General features: G+C 36.2%; 1 long non-coding RNA gene across 1 annotated transcript in view; it reads left to right on the forward strand.

Moving 5' to 3' along the window:
* LOC114651353 (uncharacterized) overlaps nt 1–7,208 on the forward strand; it is a 32,131-nt gene extending 24,923 nt beyond the window's left edge. Inside the window, exons 2-3 of the long non-coding RNA XR_003716118.2 lie at nt 5,442–5,697; nt 7,123–7,208. This is a non-coding gene — a long non-coding RNA (uncharacterized LOC114651353). The remainder of the gene's footprint in view (nt 1–5,441; nt 5,698–7,122) is intronic.
* Nucleotides 7,209–15,373: the final 8,165 nt, after the last annotated feature.

Below are 15,373 nucleotides of genomic sequence, written 5' to 3' on the forward strand. Positions count from 1 at the left end.
CTAATTCCAAAATGTTATATATTTTTAGCACAAACACATTTATAATAATATGATAATAATAATAATCAAACACATTTAAATAGCTCTTTTTTCACTTCCACAAATGCTTTACATAAAGAGAGGGGAAACACTTCAATCACCACTAATGTGTAACACCTACCAGGATGATGTGGCAACAGCCATTAATGCTCCCCACACATTGGCTATTAAGTGATGAAGAGATTAGAGAGATAGCCAATTAGAGACGGAATGATTAGGCGGTCAGAATGGACCAGACCAATTTAGTCAAGACATCGGGATACACCCTACTCTTTTTGAAAGATGCCCAGGGATCTTCAATTACCAGAAAGAGTCACTGCCACAGTTTTATATTTCATCCAAATAACAGAGCCATATTTATAGTCCCCATCAGTGCACTGGGGTATCGGGATGCACACATAGACCATGTGATAAGTGCTTCCTAATGACCTCACCAGCACCTCTTCCAGGAGCAACCCAAGCTTTTCCTAGATGGTCTCCCATCCAAATACTGGCCAGGCCCAAACATGCTTAGCTTCAAGTGGATGACCTGTTCTGAGGCACAGGTGGGTCAAGACTATATTCAACTTCTAAATTTCTCCAAAAGCACAAAAAATGTAAACAGAGGTTCTCGGCACGTACAGGAATTATACGAAAACACATACTAGACAACTGTGGCAAAGAGTTTTGATTCTTGTAGTTTGTTCTTCAAGGCCTTGAGTACTTGAATATACCAAAATATATCAGATAATCCACTTAGAAAGGCAAAATCTTGCTAAAAACTTTTTATTGTCACTATTCATTTTCAAGAAAAGCTGACAATGGGCAGAGAAGTGATATCTATCTGCTGAATATGTATTACAGGTGGTTTATTCAAACCTAAAATCAGGTAACAAACCAACCAAGACTGATCAAGAAAACAAAGCAGAGAGACAACGTTGGATTGCAACACAGATAGGTGTTTTCAGAGCAAGAAACCCACACAGAATAAGCAGACAACATTGAACTTACATTTCTAAAAATAAAGTAGCAGTGTAAGAAAAAAAATACAGCAATGTTTCTCAAATTAAACTCCATATAGGAAAAAAATCCTACAAAAAGTAAATATACTGTACATAACAATACAAAATTATTGTAGCCATCCACAGTGCACTGTAAGCTCAGTGATGAATCTGTATTGTTTTTTTTTTTCCTACACAGGAGAGAAGAGTAACATTCCACAGCTCCTGAATTTAATGCAGAAGTACAGTATGCATAAAATAAATGAATCCAGTAATAGAACAATACAATATCATAGCCTTTCACTGTGTAACCTCAGCAATAAAATTAGTATTTATGTCATGACGCGTTTAATTTATTTGCTGCATCATGAGTGACTGCAGCTTCATTACTTTCCACATTCTGCTATTCACATCCCCCAGTAAGCAAGCTGGTCCACTGTTTGTTTTGGGACAGCATGCCACCATTCATCATTGGCGGTACAACAGTTTGGTGGAGGGAGGGTTACAGCAGAAGCAAACCAAAAGAGTTTTCAGCCACTGACTGGCTGCTCAGTAGTTAGTGCCTCAACAGCAGCTAGTAAGTACTAGAACGCCAGTGGCAACCAGCCAGCCAGCCATTATTATAGGTAGTGGCCCTGCAATGTTTCACTGGCAGCAAATATCAGTTGCAAGATCAACAGTCAAAATGTTCATTGATTATGGGCTGTCTTATTCCCAGACAAGCAGGCCTATGCCTAAAGGTTAGCCTATTTTGCCTAAGGTCATTATGCGCCGAAAAATAGATAAAAACATAAGTGGGCCACATTTTGGTAAACTACTTTGAATACAAACCAAACTACTGTACAATTTAGGCCTATTTATTTTCAACCTATAGGGTGTGCTAATAAACTGATGTAAACAAATCAAATTGTTTAGGCTTAACAACAGGTAAAGGGCCTAAATGCAACCAACCTATCAGCAAAAATAGGCCACTCAAAGTGTTAACACTAGAATCCCTGAAGCCTATGAATAAACTCGTAATCCTAGGCCATGTTAAATTCCTTTGTACCTCTCCTCATCACTGTGTTTTGTTTTGTAAATGTGTCAATCAGCACAAGAAGCCTGCTAAACCCCTCATAGTCCCCCCCCTAACACCGCCCCCCCCCCCCCCGACACCGTGCTGGAGCTGAACTCGGGCAAAAAGATCTTCCAGCTCAAGGCTCCTTATTTGCAGGTGAGGTACCTGGAGTTGTATAGGGTAAATACTACAGTATATCATTATTTGGAACACATGCATTTCATGTGTGTTCCGTGTCTACAAAGATATGGGGAAGTGTGGGATGAAAGGAAATGTGAGGCAAAAAATGCTGATCACATACCTAAAGTAGAATTTTTTTCCATGTTATACTAATAACGACATGAAATGTATAGTGTGTGAAGACTGAAGTCCAAATGTCAAATAAAGACATGCACTTATGTTTAAGAAAATAACCAAAGTAAAAAAAAAAGTCATTCAGTTTGCATGTTTCTGTCAATGAGTTACAAACCCAAACTCAAATGTTAATCGTCAGAAAGTTAATATGTTTTCTCGAATGGTACAGAGCTAAGAACTGCTGCCTTATAATTATAACTGAAAGGTTTCCAGTTCGAGTCCTGGCGCTCTGCGTTTTGAGTAGTGTGCTGCTATTATTATCTTTATATACTGTATAATATGCTACCATGGCTGTCCCTTTGTCTGTCCAAAATTTTAAATACACCTGTAGCTTGCAAACCGTTTGACCTATTGACATGAAATTTGGTACACATATACCATGCAACGTCTACTATCCGCTTTCGGGGTGATGATTGACCTCCAAGGTTATTCCTCTTTTTCTTTTTCTTTTATTTTATTGTAGAATCAACTCTTGGCAGCGGCCAGTAGGACGCCCTGTGGCGCATGTGTACGGGCGCTGTTCTCATCCCTACCACCTTTGCCAGCACTTCCCCTACCTCTTCAGATCTTATATCATTCTTGAGGCAGATTGAAGACTTAAGTGCCAGCTTATGTGAAAAATTAAAGAAAACATACTAAGTAATAGCAACACAAACACTGACTTAATCACTTTTAACGCGAAAAGATGCAGATGAAAGAAGAGAAGAAGTGGGCCTCCAGGGTGGAGAAAGGAAGAACTGCTCAGGAAGCAGCAACCGCATCAATCTCTGAGCAAATGAATGCTAAACGTACAGAGAAAGAGTGGGAAAACTATGAAAGCTCAAGTCAAGTGTATTCACTGCAGCACCACTCCTGGTTATTACTATAATAAAAACATGCATTTGATTTGAGTCTGTAACACCCAGTGTAAATTTTGGCTACTTGTAAAATTTAGCACATTTTTTTTATTATTCAGTTTTATTGTCTCAGTAACGCTCACGTGGTACAACGAACCTGCATCTTCCTCTCTGAGTTGAAGGCATTTATCCCATCTATCTATCTCCATTCTTTTCACAAGAGCAGCGATGACCACAGTTGGCCCAGGATTACGAGTTTTTTCTTAGGCTTCAGGTATTCTAGTGTTTATGATAAACCAAAGATTAACATCAATTTAAAAATATTGGATTTTATACTAAATATTACAGTTTTTTTCAATTGCCAAGGCAATATCCTGTAAGTCTGAGGTCACTTTCTCAAACCTCTACATACAGTCACCAAAAACATTTGTGTTTATGGGCTAAACTGTGAATTGTTTTGCCTTGCTTTCATACAAAATTAAAATTGACTAAATGCCTCAAAATTCATGGATACTTTTCTCACTCAAAAACCACTATTTTCAAAACTTTATGTTTTAGATGGCATTTTGCACATGCTTATATACTGTTGTCAAAAATATTAAACATGCATTGAAAACTACATTCCTATATATTATAACCACATATAATACAAATGAAATCAAACACATCAGGTATCCAATTCAGTTGATTACCTAACCAGGTGTTTTCCTGTCAGCTGATCTCATTATCATCCTGTATAACTAGGTCATATCTATATATATAATTTACTAAGTCCATGGCAAGCAAGACGCACGCAAGGCCGAACCCCGCACACCAACAATTCACTAAGCAGCCGACCATGGCACACGCACTACAGAGCCAACAATCCGCGCAAAAGTATTTGCCAAGAATGTTTTCATTAATCAAGAACGAAAGTCGGAGGTTCGAAGAAGATCATATACCATCATAGTTCCAACCATAAACGATGCCGACTGGCATGCCTCCGCATAAAGTCAAACTTAAAATTGGTTCAGTCGTCATGCTTCTCAGAAACCTCATGCCAGCAAGAAGTCTCTGTAAAGGCACTAGACTGACTGTTACCAGCATTCACCGCAATGTACTGGAATGTAAAACAATCGCAGCTGCTACCTCACAAACTGTCCTTATTCCCCAGATTTCCCTGATCCCATCAGATTCAAATTTGCCTTTTACTTTTACATGCAATTTCCTGTTAGATTGGCCTTTGCAATGACAATTAATAAGGCGCAGGGACAAACTTTCAAAAAGATATGCCTGTATCTGCCAAACCAGTTTTCAGTCACGGACAATTGTATGTTGCTGTCTCCAGAGTTCCATCTTTTCATTCACTTACAGCCCACATGCGTTCGCGCGCGCGAGAGAGACACACACACACAGGAGCAGAGAGAGAGAGAGACACACACAGGCATACGAGAGAGAGTGAGAGAGACACACACATACAGGCGCGCACGCGAGAGAGAGACACACACAGGCGCGAGAGAGAGAGAGAATCCCTGACCCCATCAGATTCAAATTTGCTTTTAAGTTTACACGCAGACAATTTCCTGTTAGATTGGCCTTTGCAATGACAATTAATAAGGCACAGGGACAAACTTTCAAAACGATATGCCTGTATCTGCCAAACCCAGTTTTCAGTCACGGACAATTGTATGTTGCTCTCTCCAGAGTTCCATCTTTTCATTCACTCACAGTTGTATCCTCAAACCCACCCCATTTGGACAACTGTGTCTTTCAGGAAGTGTTCACCCATCAATACATAATTATGCGGCGTATGCTATGCCGCGGGTTGGCTAGTTTGGAATAATTTCCTTTGTAAACATGGGCAAAGCAGAACAGCAACAACAAAGAGAAAATGTGTTGCAAGAAGAACGAAAGGGCAATGAAGGAGAGGAAGACCAAGGGAAGTGGTCAAAGATGAAATAAGGGCTACAGTCATTGACCATGTTATCAACCATGGATTTTCTTTGAGAGAAGCAGGGTTACGAGTGCAGCCAAATCTGCAGTACACAACAATTGTACAAGTCATAAGAACATTCTATCATACCAACTGGTAAGATGCACATTCTTCAGCAGTGTCAGACAAAACTGCATATTACTTCATAGTATTTACTATATATAGTAAAGTGATATCAATTGAGTATTGTTTTTGTTCTTTAGGATCCAAAGATCACATTGCACAGTGGGCTGAGGCAGAATATTTACCGCTGAGGAAACTGTCATTGGTGACATGGTCATCACTATCAATGCCATAACACTCCAGGAAATCCAGGACAGAATTATGGCAGACAGTACAGTATTTGGCAATGCTGCCATTGTCCTGTACAGACATGAAGTAAGCACAAAGCGCTTATATACTGTCCCATTTGAGAGGAACAGTGTACGTGTGAAAGAACTCTGATACCAATATGTCCAGGTAAGAGGTCTATTCAATATAATTTAACACTCCTTGTTCTTTAGTGGTTGTGGCTTCGAAGATAAAACACCATACAAAGCTATGTATATAGTATGGTACTGTAATCCTCGCAATTTGGTACCTTGTGTTTTTCCTGTTAGAGAGTCATGGAGGTGAAGGCTATGCAAACAGCCCATGTGTTCATCTTTGTGGATGAAGCTGAGTTTAACCTGGTGAAACAATAACACCATGGACAGAGAATTGCAGGGTAAAGAGTGTCAGTGCAAGTTCCAGGACAGAGAGGAGCTAACATCACAATGTGTGCAGCAGTACAGTATGCAATGATGGTGTGTTATCATATAAACCAGCCATTGGCCTATACATCACAGAGCTCTTCATCTTGTTCCTTGATGAACTCTACATGATACTGGTACCAGAGGATGACAGAGAGCGAGTGAGCACAAATGCTTCGGTATTTGTTGTGGTTTGGGATAATTTGGCATTCCACCACTCCACTGCAGTCATAGAGTGGTTTGCAGCACATCCAAGGATGTCCTCAATGTTTCTGCCACTATACTACCCCTTCCTAAACCCTATTGTATTGGGCAATTCTTTTCAGCATGGAGGTGGAAGATTTATGACCACCGGCCACATGATCACATGTCACTACTGAATGCTATGAATGCTGGATACTAAGAAATTTCGCTGGAGCAATGTCAAGGATGGATCAGGCATACCAATAGATGCTACCTACAATGCATCGCTAGAGAGGACATTAGATGCGATGTGGGTGAGAACTTGTGGTACATATCCAGAGGAGTGGATAGATTAGAAAATTACTGTATAGTATTGTTACTGTTGTGGAACAACTGCAGGTGTGTATGTTTTGTTTCTGGCTGTAGCATTGACAATAAGTAATGAGTATTCTGTATTGTATACTGTATGAAAAATAAAATTTGGATTTAATTAATGATGAACCATTTTATATGTTATCTAATGCTGTTTCTTGTTAGTGTTTTGTAAGCCTTTCTTTTGTGTGTGATATAGTGGTCTTCCAGAAAGACACAAAGTGGTAATGTTTTGGTGGTATGAGTCTATTTTGAGACATAGATTAACTGTTTTGGCAGCTGTCGTGCATTTTGGAGGGGAGATTAACTGTTTGGCCAAGCTATGTGTTGGTGTTACAGGCTGCATACAGAGTTTTGAGACAGTATCTTCAGAATTGCAGAACTGAGGATTGAAAAAAACTGTAAAACCTTTTAGCTGCCTGGATCTTATGGGTGTATTTATTTATCTTTGAGGGACAACATTTGCCTCTTTTTGCCTACAACCAAACAAATATTCCAGAAGCTTGCATTACTAAAGGTATCATTCAGCTATAGGCTGTTCTGTTTACAATCTATTTGTACAGTTATATTTTTTGATATATCCCTTTTTACATTACAGATTACTTCAGAATTACCATGATGGTGATGTGGAAGAGGCACGAGGAGCTCACTAATAAAATCTCTAACATCACACAGAGACTGGACAACATACAAATGTGCATAAAATTGTACTATATATTATTAATAATATTATTACTGCTAATATTCTAATTTATATTACATTGTATACATATCACATATACATTTTATTACTTTAATATGATATATTAGGCTATTTTTGCAAATTTATTATATGGTTTAAAATATCTATAATAGGTAGGTGTTGTGATGTGAGATTTTACATATAACTTGATAAATGTTTTGCATGTCTTTATTTCTCTGCAGTGGGTTGGCACCCTGCCCAGGATTGGTTCCCTGCCTTGTGCCCTGTGTTGGCTGGGATTGGCTCCAGCAGACCCCTGTGACCCTGTGTTCGGATTCAGCGGGTTGGAAAATGGATGGATGGATGTCTTTATTTCTAATTTAGGCAAAGGAATGTAATTTAGTGTTTACCCTCCCCCTTCGGAATGGGTCTGTTTGAATTTTACGACAGGATTTGGGGGATGTGTTTTAAACCAGTTTGCCGAGTGTTTCTTTGCTAAAGTCATTTCTACCCCCGCAAATGGGCTAAGGTGTACTTTAACATATGGTTTTGGGGCAGGTGTTAAGATGTTCTATTTCCCCCATTGGTCTGAGGTATGGCTGTTTGGAATTGGCTTGTCTCAGAGGCCTTTAAGTACCATGATGTCCTATTGGCTCTTGGGGTTGGACAGAATATCTATAAATGTATGTGTTTAACCTCAGTATCTCTCTCTTACCAACCAACATATGATGAAGAAGCATCTCTCTTGCTAACCTGTGATGATGAAGAGAACACAATGAACAGCACAGCTCAGCAGCCATTTTGAACAGACATGTGGCTGAAAGCTAAGCACCAATGATGCCTTAACTAGAGACATTTAAGTAACTACAAGTCTGTGCTTCCTGAACTACATATCACCATTTAATCAGGTTGTATGGTTGCCAATATTCAAATGTACTTTGCATTTTGTTATTATTTATGAATATTATCAATAATACTAATACATTGTTTAAACTGTAACTTAACTTCTGCTTGTCTTTTTACTACATCTAATTGCCTAAGGTTATAGATATAGAAGGGAAGGTGGGGATAAGTTATATACTGTAATACCTTATAAACAGTGGTAAGTCTGTGAGATTAGGCATTCTAAGGCTACATATTAATAATACAATAGGGGAAAGTAGAGCAATATATATATTACTCTACCAAGACATAACAATTGGCGTAATCCGGCAGTATTTTGCGGTAACCATTGTTTTGCACCTTGTTAGACAAAACAGTAGGCCTTATTTTGACATTGCTTTCTTTGTTCACTATACTATTGTTTACAGTACATATATCTCAAATATATTATGTCTTAATTTTTTTTGTAAATTAGGCAAGTTTGTGTTGCATGAAAGCTAAATTTGTATAGTATATAATCTCTGCTGTTCAACTATAATAAAAATATGAAGTATTTTACTAGGTATGTTGTAGTCCAGTTAAATTCTTCCCTGCAGGAACAATAGTCAATTAATGGTTTGGCAACAACAATATTTAATATAAGATAAATTAAATATTCATATTTCTCTTGGCAAATGCTCTTCTGCTGCCCAAGAACTGACTGTCAGCTACCTGCTGCCACCAAAAGGTAATGTGGCAAAATCCCAGCGGACCACCCGTGCCAAATGCTGGCAGACTGCTGGTTTGGCCGCTAGCTATCTGCTATAACTGTGCTATCAGGGTTGATATGATTTAAAGTATATGTTAGGGTGTGGATAGGTTATATGCAAATACTAATATTTTAGTGAATTATTTACATGGTAGGTTAGTAAAGAGTATGTGTGCCACATGAAAAATGCATAGATTGGAATTCTTTTTAAGTTTACTTCTTAAAAGAAGAACAACTCAAGAAAGTGAAATGGCTAAAACACAGTCTGAGCTACAGTAATTTTTTTTCAAGTATTCCATTTTTATTAATAAAAGTTTCCTGAAAAAGTTTGTTTCCCTTGTTTTTGATGAACAGTAAAAACAAAGCTTCTGTTTTATGTGAGACTGAAGTGCAATTTCAGGTCACAATTTAATTTAAATACAGTATGTTTAACTTGATACACCATTTTCATAAACTAAGCTATATATTAATTCCTGAAAGTATTTGAAAAGTATGCATAAAGTATTCAGAATAAGTTACATGTTTTGTGTATTTAATCAGAATACAAATCCGAATACATTAATGGCTGTATATTCACCACTTAATAACTAAAAATTTTTTTGTAGAATTTTTCTGCACACACTGTCTATGAAAAGGATCTAGTCCACCCAAATTCAGCCAATGCAGTAACTGAAAGATGGCCAAGTAAGGAAATTTAGATTAACATCAAATTATGTAAAGCTTTTTTGCCATGATTAATATACAAAAGTAAACTTTAAGAATGAAATTGTAAAAACTTGCTGTACATGATACGTCTGAAAGTAAAATGCTTTTTCTCCAGAATGAGTGGCTAACATCTGGGTATAGAAAAACGTTTGAAACAATGGGCTCCAAAATCGAAATTATTCCTAACTAATATTATATGTTACAGATGTTTGATGTAAGTGAAGAATTTTGTTTCAGCATTAGAAACTCATACCTGCTCATAAACATTGTGTTGGCAGTAGTGTGGTTTAGGTCTCATTTGAGCTTCATAATTCCTTACAAAATATTTAGTAGAGTGTGAGTCCATTAGTCAAAATGTTAAAACTAAATCAAATATTGTTCTTACAGGCAAGCAGAAATACTGCACACTCAAAATAAAGATTTTTGAACTTGCCAAATTAAATCCTAAACCTAAATTTTTTGACATGATGTGAGTTGCATATAAAAGATAACCTTCAGAACTGCATAGCTGAATCAGTTCTGTGAGGCATGGGCAAAGGTTTTATTTCAGTAAATGATAGACAGGTACAAGAAATATTTATATGGTCAAAAAGGTTTTATTTGAGTAAATGATAGACATGTACAAGAAAAATATATATGGCAAAGTAGAAAAACACTAAATATTAAAGCCCCGGGTACATTTAATGTCAAGTACTGTATATTGTTATGTGAACACAGTACAATGAAATTCTTACCTGCATGTGTCTTATAGGCTAGTGACATTAGTCCGAAACCGACAATCAATAAAGAATACAACACTACAACATCATAACTTTAAAACGACATCAGATGATATATACCAGAAACCCTTACACAGCTGGCAATATCGGTTGCTTTTGAGTAGTTTTGTGACCTATGGATCAAAACTCTACTTTAATATCATGGATCAAGTGCTAATGGTTAAATGGCATTTGCCAGAGCAAAGGAGGGAGAAAAGTGACTATGCAAGGTACAGAAAGGAGAAGTGTGTCAGTAAAATTCTGAACTTACATTAGTACAGTTCTGTTGTACCAATGTCCAGCGATGGACCTCCCAGAAATTTAAATATAGTGACCGTTTTCACAGCATCTTTATCAAGATGGTCTGCATCCTGCTTCGTGAAATCTATGTACTGTTTTTGTTGACATTGTAGGAGAGATTATTGTTATGGTAACATTGTGTCAGAAGGCAAATCTCTTCTCTGTAAGTTATCTCACTAGTGTTCGTATTCAGGCCTACGATGGTGGTATATTTGCCAGATCTAATGATGGATCTGCAGCACCTATGACTTATTGATCTTTAGGTATAAAAGAAGTATAGCAAGGGGCTCAGTACACTTGCCTTTGTAGTACCTGTGCTAAGGATCAGTGTGGAGGAAATGATGCTTCCTATTAGGAAGCCCAAAATACTGTTGCAGAGTGGCACAAAGCTTCAAGTCTATGAGCTTTGCAATTAGATTTTCTTCTTATCAAAGAAATGATTTTTCTTTTTTTTCTTCTTTTCTCTTCTGTCCATAGTTTTATATATTACATTTTTAACATACACACTGACTTGTTCAAATTTTATAAGATGATAAGGAACTCAACAGTCCACACTTCCTTTTAAGTATACTTTTAATTTCCCTTGTTCTTTTAGTTCTAAAATTAACAGATTCTGATTAGTGGTTATAAGGGATATGGATGCCACTGAAAAAATTATGGTACTTGTTTTTTTGTTATATCTCGGGTTGAACACAAAGCATTGCTTGGTTTTAAGAATGAACATCAGATAATGATGGAACTTTTGTGGCAATGAACAAATTCACTTATGCAGAGCAAGATCGCAGATAATTAAATGATATTTCTTGTTATGAAGCACTATAAACAGAAAACATACACCCCATGTTTCCTCCTTAGCAGTTCTGACATCATTGAAATCATTAATGATATATTTGCAACATTTTTATCATAATCAGTATCTCCATATCTCAGTGTTTTTTATATCCTACTAAAAATTCCAACAATCTTGATAACCTGTATGGTTATCCTATTGCTTCAGCTGTTAACTCCATACTACACTGACTTTCCACATTGTTCATTTGTTTCACTTTCATACTCTTAAGTATGGGAACCTGCTCATTTTGTATGTTTTCCTCAGGACAGAATCATGCCAGCAACTGCAGAACTCATTGTCCAATATATACTTAAAAATGTCTGCTTATCAATTAAATTTCCTGGGCTTTATGTTAGAGGCAGGGGAATCACAAAACTGAAAACAGAAATTTTCACAGTTTGCAACTTGAATCAGTTAAAATCTGGGGTGGGTTTTTCTTGTTATAAAGATAGCTTTTGCTCCAAAGAGAAAAGGAAAAAAAGACCTGTGGGCTCTTGTTAAGAAAAAGTTAACTAATTTTGGTCAAAAGCACAGGACAACTGCAGGGCATAGTCCGCATGTGTCTGTTGTAAATCAAGGGAGAAGAAGCTGTATAAAAATGACTGAAAATAAATAAATAGCTGCCTTATTATAAATTTACCAGTTTCTTCTTTGTTTTGAAAGTCTGTCTGATCTAAAGAAAAGAATGGCAATGGAAAGACACGCAATTACCTAACTTTCAGTTTTGCCATGCCAGACTATGTATAGTAGGAATCAGAAAGCAATGAAGCAGCACATGATGTCACTACTATATCACTATGATATCTCATTCAAGCTTTAATCTCTGCTCTCTGGTACATTTATTAATAACTACTGCCCATTTATCATCAATGTGGTTATGCATCACTTGCTAAGTATGTGGAACCAAAGTAGGAATGTGTTATTTTTGTACATAGATTTGCCTGCGTGAAGCATTTGCTGTATTATTTTTCCTTTATTTTTGTATTTTTGTGTGCGTTCTATATATTCCTGTACGAGAATTTTTTCCCCCAAGAGATTACTGTAATATATATTTTTTTTTTAAATATTCTACCTCCTTAATGTTTTGTTTTGACTCTGCCTGCATCAACTCCCGGTCTTGGCTGGTCCTGAACTACTAGCAGGACACCTACCTCTGTAGGTGGCTTGGGGCACTGCATAACTTTTTTGGGGGGGGGGGGGGGGGTTTTAGTGATATCTACGATATAAAGCTGAATATGTGTTTGCTTGTTTGTCTGGTATTCATATCCACAATGTTAAACCTATTTCTGCCGGAAATTGCCCAAATTTCCCATTTATACAGGAAAATACCATTAAAATTTTTTTTCCCTTGGAGAACATTATTTAGTGACCACAGCAGCACTTTACTAGTAAAGTGACCTTTAGGAGGCATATTTAGGATATGGCAAAGGTATACAAAGTGGTTCCATATCGTTGATTTAGTCAGTGAAATTTGGGTTTGAGACCAAAATTTTCCTTCCTGGGGAATTTATTTAGTGACCAAACCTGGACTTTATTTCACTCCCATCAGCACTCTTTACCCCTGATTGTACAGTATGTGAGGACATACCTCACAATGGGCACTTTGTTCACATAGATCTCTAAATGGCTTTAGTGTTAAGTATTTCTTATTGCAACCAAAAATTAATGTATGGAAAGTTTTTATTCCTGACTGAACTGTGCTCCTCATTACATTATAATATATAAAATCAATAAAACTTATTGAAACAAGAAAGGCCATTGGAAGATTGAAGAAATAGGTTTAACATTCTGGATCTACAAAATACATATTCATCTTTATACATTAGATATCACAAAATCCCCCAAAAAAGTTTCAAGTTCAAAAACTATTTAATTTACACCGTACTGAGAAGTTTTTCATAAGGTTTTCACTGCCAATATTTAATACTGTTCTGCCTTCATGGTTTCACAAATAACGAACCATTGACCTCAAGAGAATATAAGTTATTTCAACTTTGAAAATTTTGATTCTGACATAAACGGCATAGATGGGCATGCATATATTCACTCACACAGTACTTCTGGAATAATAACTTCTAAAATGGTACACATGGTCACTTCTCATTTGAACCCCAGAAGCATTAAGTGCTTGAGTTTCAATAATGTAAGACTACTGAAGCAGACATTTTTCTATTAAGAAAGTATCATTTTTTTCTGCAGCAGGGAAATGTAACAATAGGGATAGAAACATCACAGACAATGCTAGTTTGAGAAACTAAATAATGTAACAGGAAAGTAACACTTGTAAAACTCAAATGTATTTTGTTTTTCTTTTGGTTATATGGCCTTTTAACAACTTGAATTTCCAAAGGGCCAACTGTGTGAGACAGAATGTATCTAAAAAGAAAAATTAGGTACAGATTTCAGTTTTCGATAAAGCAGAATATTTTTTATATGTACTTACAGAACAGATTACATTTGTCAAAGACTGGATTGCATTCACAATATAAGAAACTTCTGACCTTCAGAAACGCAGTGTCATATTTATCATGTGTCCCTAAAGCCAAAGCATTTTCCAAAGGTGTAAAATGAGTTACACATACATAGCAAAAATATTTTTATGAGAAAACAATATGGAAAATGCATTTATATTATTTGCTTAGAGGTGTCACCTACCCTATAAACTGGCCTGAGCAGATTTTATTTTTATAGGCAAACATTGGTAAATGTCACTTTTGCAAACTTGGAAAAGATCAATGAAATAAAAATGAAAATACAATGGATGCTCTTGGTTTGTGGGACATTATTCAACAGTATACATTGTGATATCCGTAAATAAAAAAAAGCCTAATGGCCCAACATTTCCAAAAATTAATTTCTAATTTTTAGCTTCTTTTTCCCAAATTTAAATTGTTTAATAAACTGCAACCATGCTTGTAATGCTGCGTTAACCACAATTACAGCTTTAGTGAAGCAATGTACATGAGCAAGTTGAATGTAAAAACATGAAATATAACACTTGCACTATTTGTTCATGGCTTTGGTAGATAGCACTGTAACATGTTCATAATCCAACATATATAGTGATACCAACTCTTAACATTTTTGCAATTAGTTATTATAAGTAAGGTAAAACATATTTTCAAATTAGTTTCTTACTACTATTAGAATACAGTAGATATTCTAAACAATGGTGTTCAGTTTATTGTGCTACAACTTGTTTACACTGAAGCAGCATCTTGACTGTTTTTGAAATACCAATGTATTGTAAAGGTAGTTCAACGCATCAATCTAGTGCTCATTCTGATTTTAACTTTTTTCACTTTTATAAGCTATTATGTTTTGTTGTTAAAAGCTGATAAGAGTACATTCATATGTTTAATATACAAGTGTCTCACCTGGAGTAAGTCTGGTAACATTTTTGATAGATGGACAGCATGCTGAGTAAAGAAAAAAATAATAGTTTTCTTTTCAGAACTGCTATGGTTAGACAGGTCAAGGCTTTTAATAATTTATTCTTGACCAAACCTTCAGAGGGCATAGCAAAACATGGGGTCAGAAGTACAAATTTTAAGATTAACTATGACTTTTTTATCCTTTCTGTAGGATATCAGTTATATGCAAGCAGTTTTGTTTTTAAATCTGTGATTTCAAAGATGGTTTTAAGTCCCTATTCATAGCAACAGTTTTGGCATTATGTGTGCATTTCCTTACATGTTGACCACAAAAATGAATGATTACACCCAGACATAGCAAACATGAAAACATTAATGAAACATCAAATTAATAAAAAGTCATAGATGTTTCACTATATATCATTGTAGGATTCTGATGAATTATATAAGACGCCCACCCATGGACACCATAATAATGTAGTATATGTAAAAGTAATTTTAAGGTGGTTGATTAATTATTTGTTTTGCCTTTGGTAATACAGGTAATTAATCAGGTAACTCTAAAAGG

This window comes from Erpetoichthys calabaricus, chromosome 4 (assembly GCF_900747795.2).
Source record: "Erpetoichthys calabaricus chromosome 4, fErpCal1.3, whole genome shotgun sequence".
NCBI lineage: Eukaryota > Metazoa > Chordata > Cladistia > Polypteriformes > Polypteridae > Erpetoichthys > Erpetoichthys calabaricus.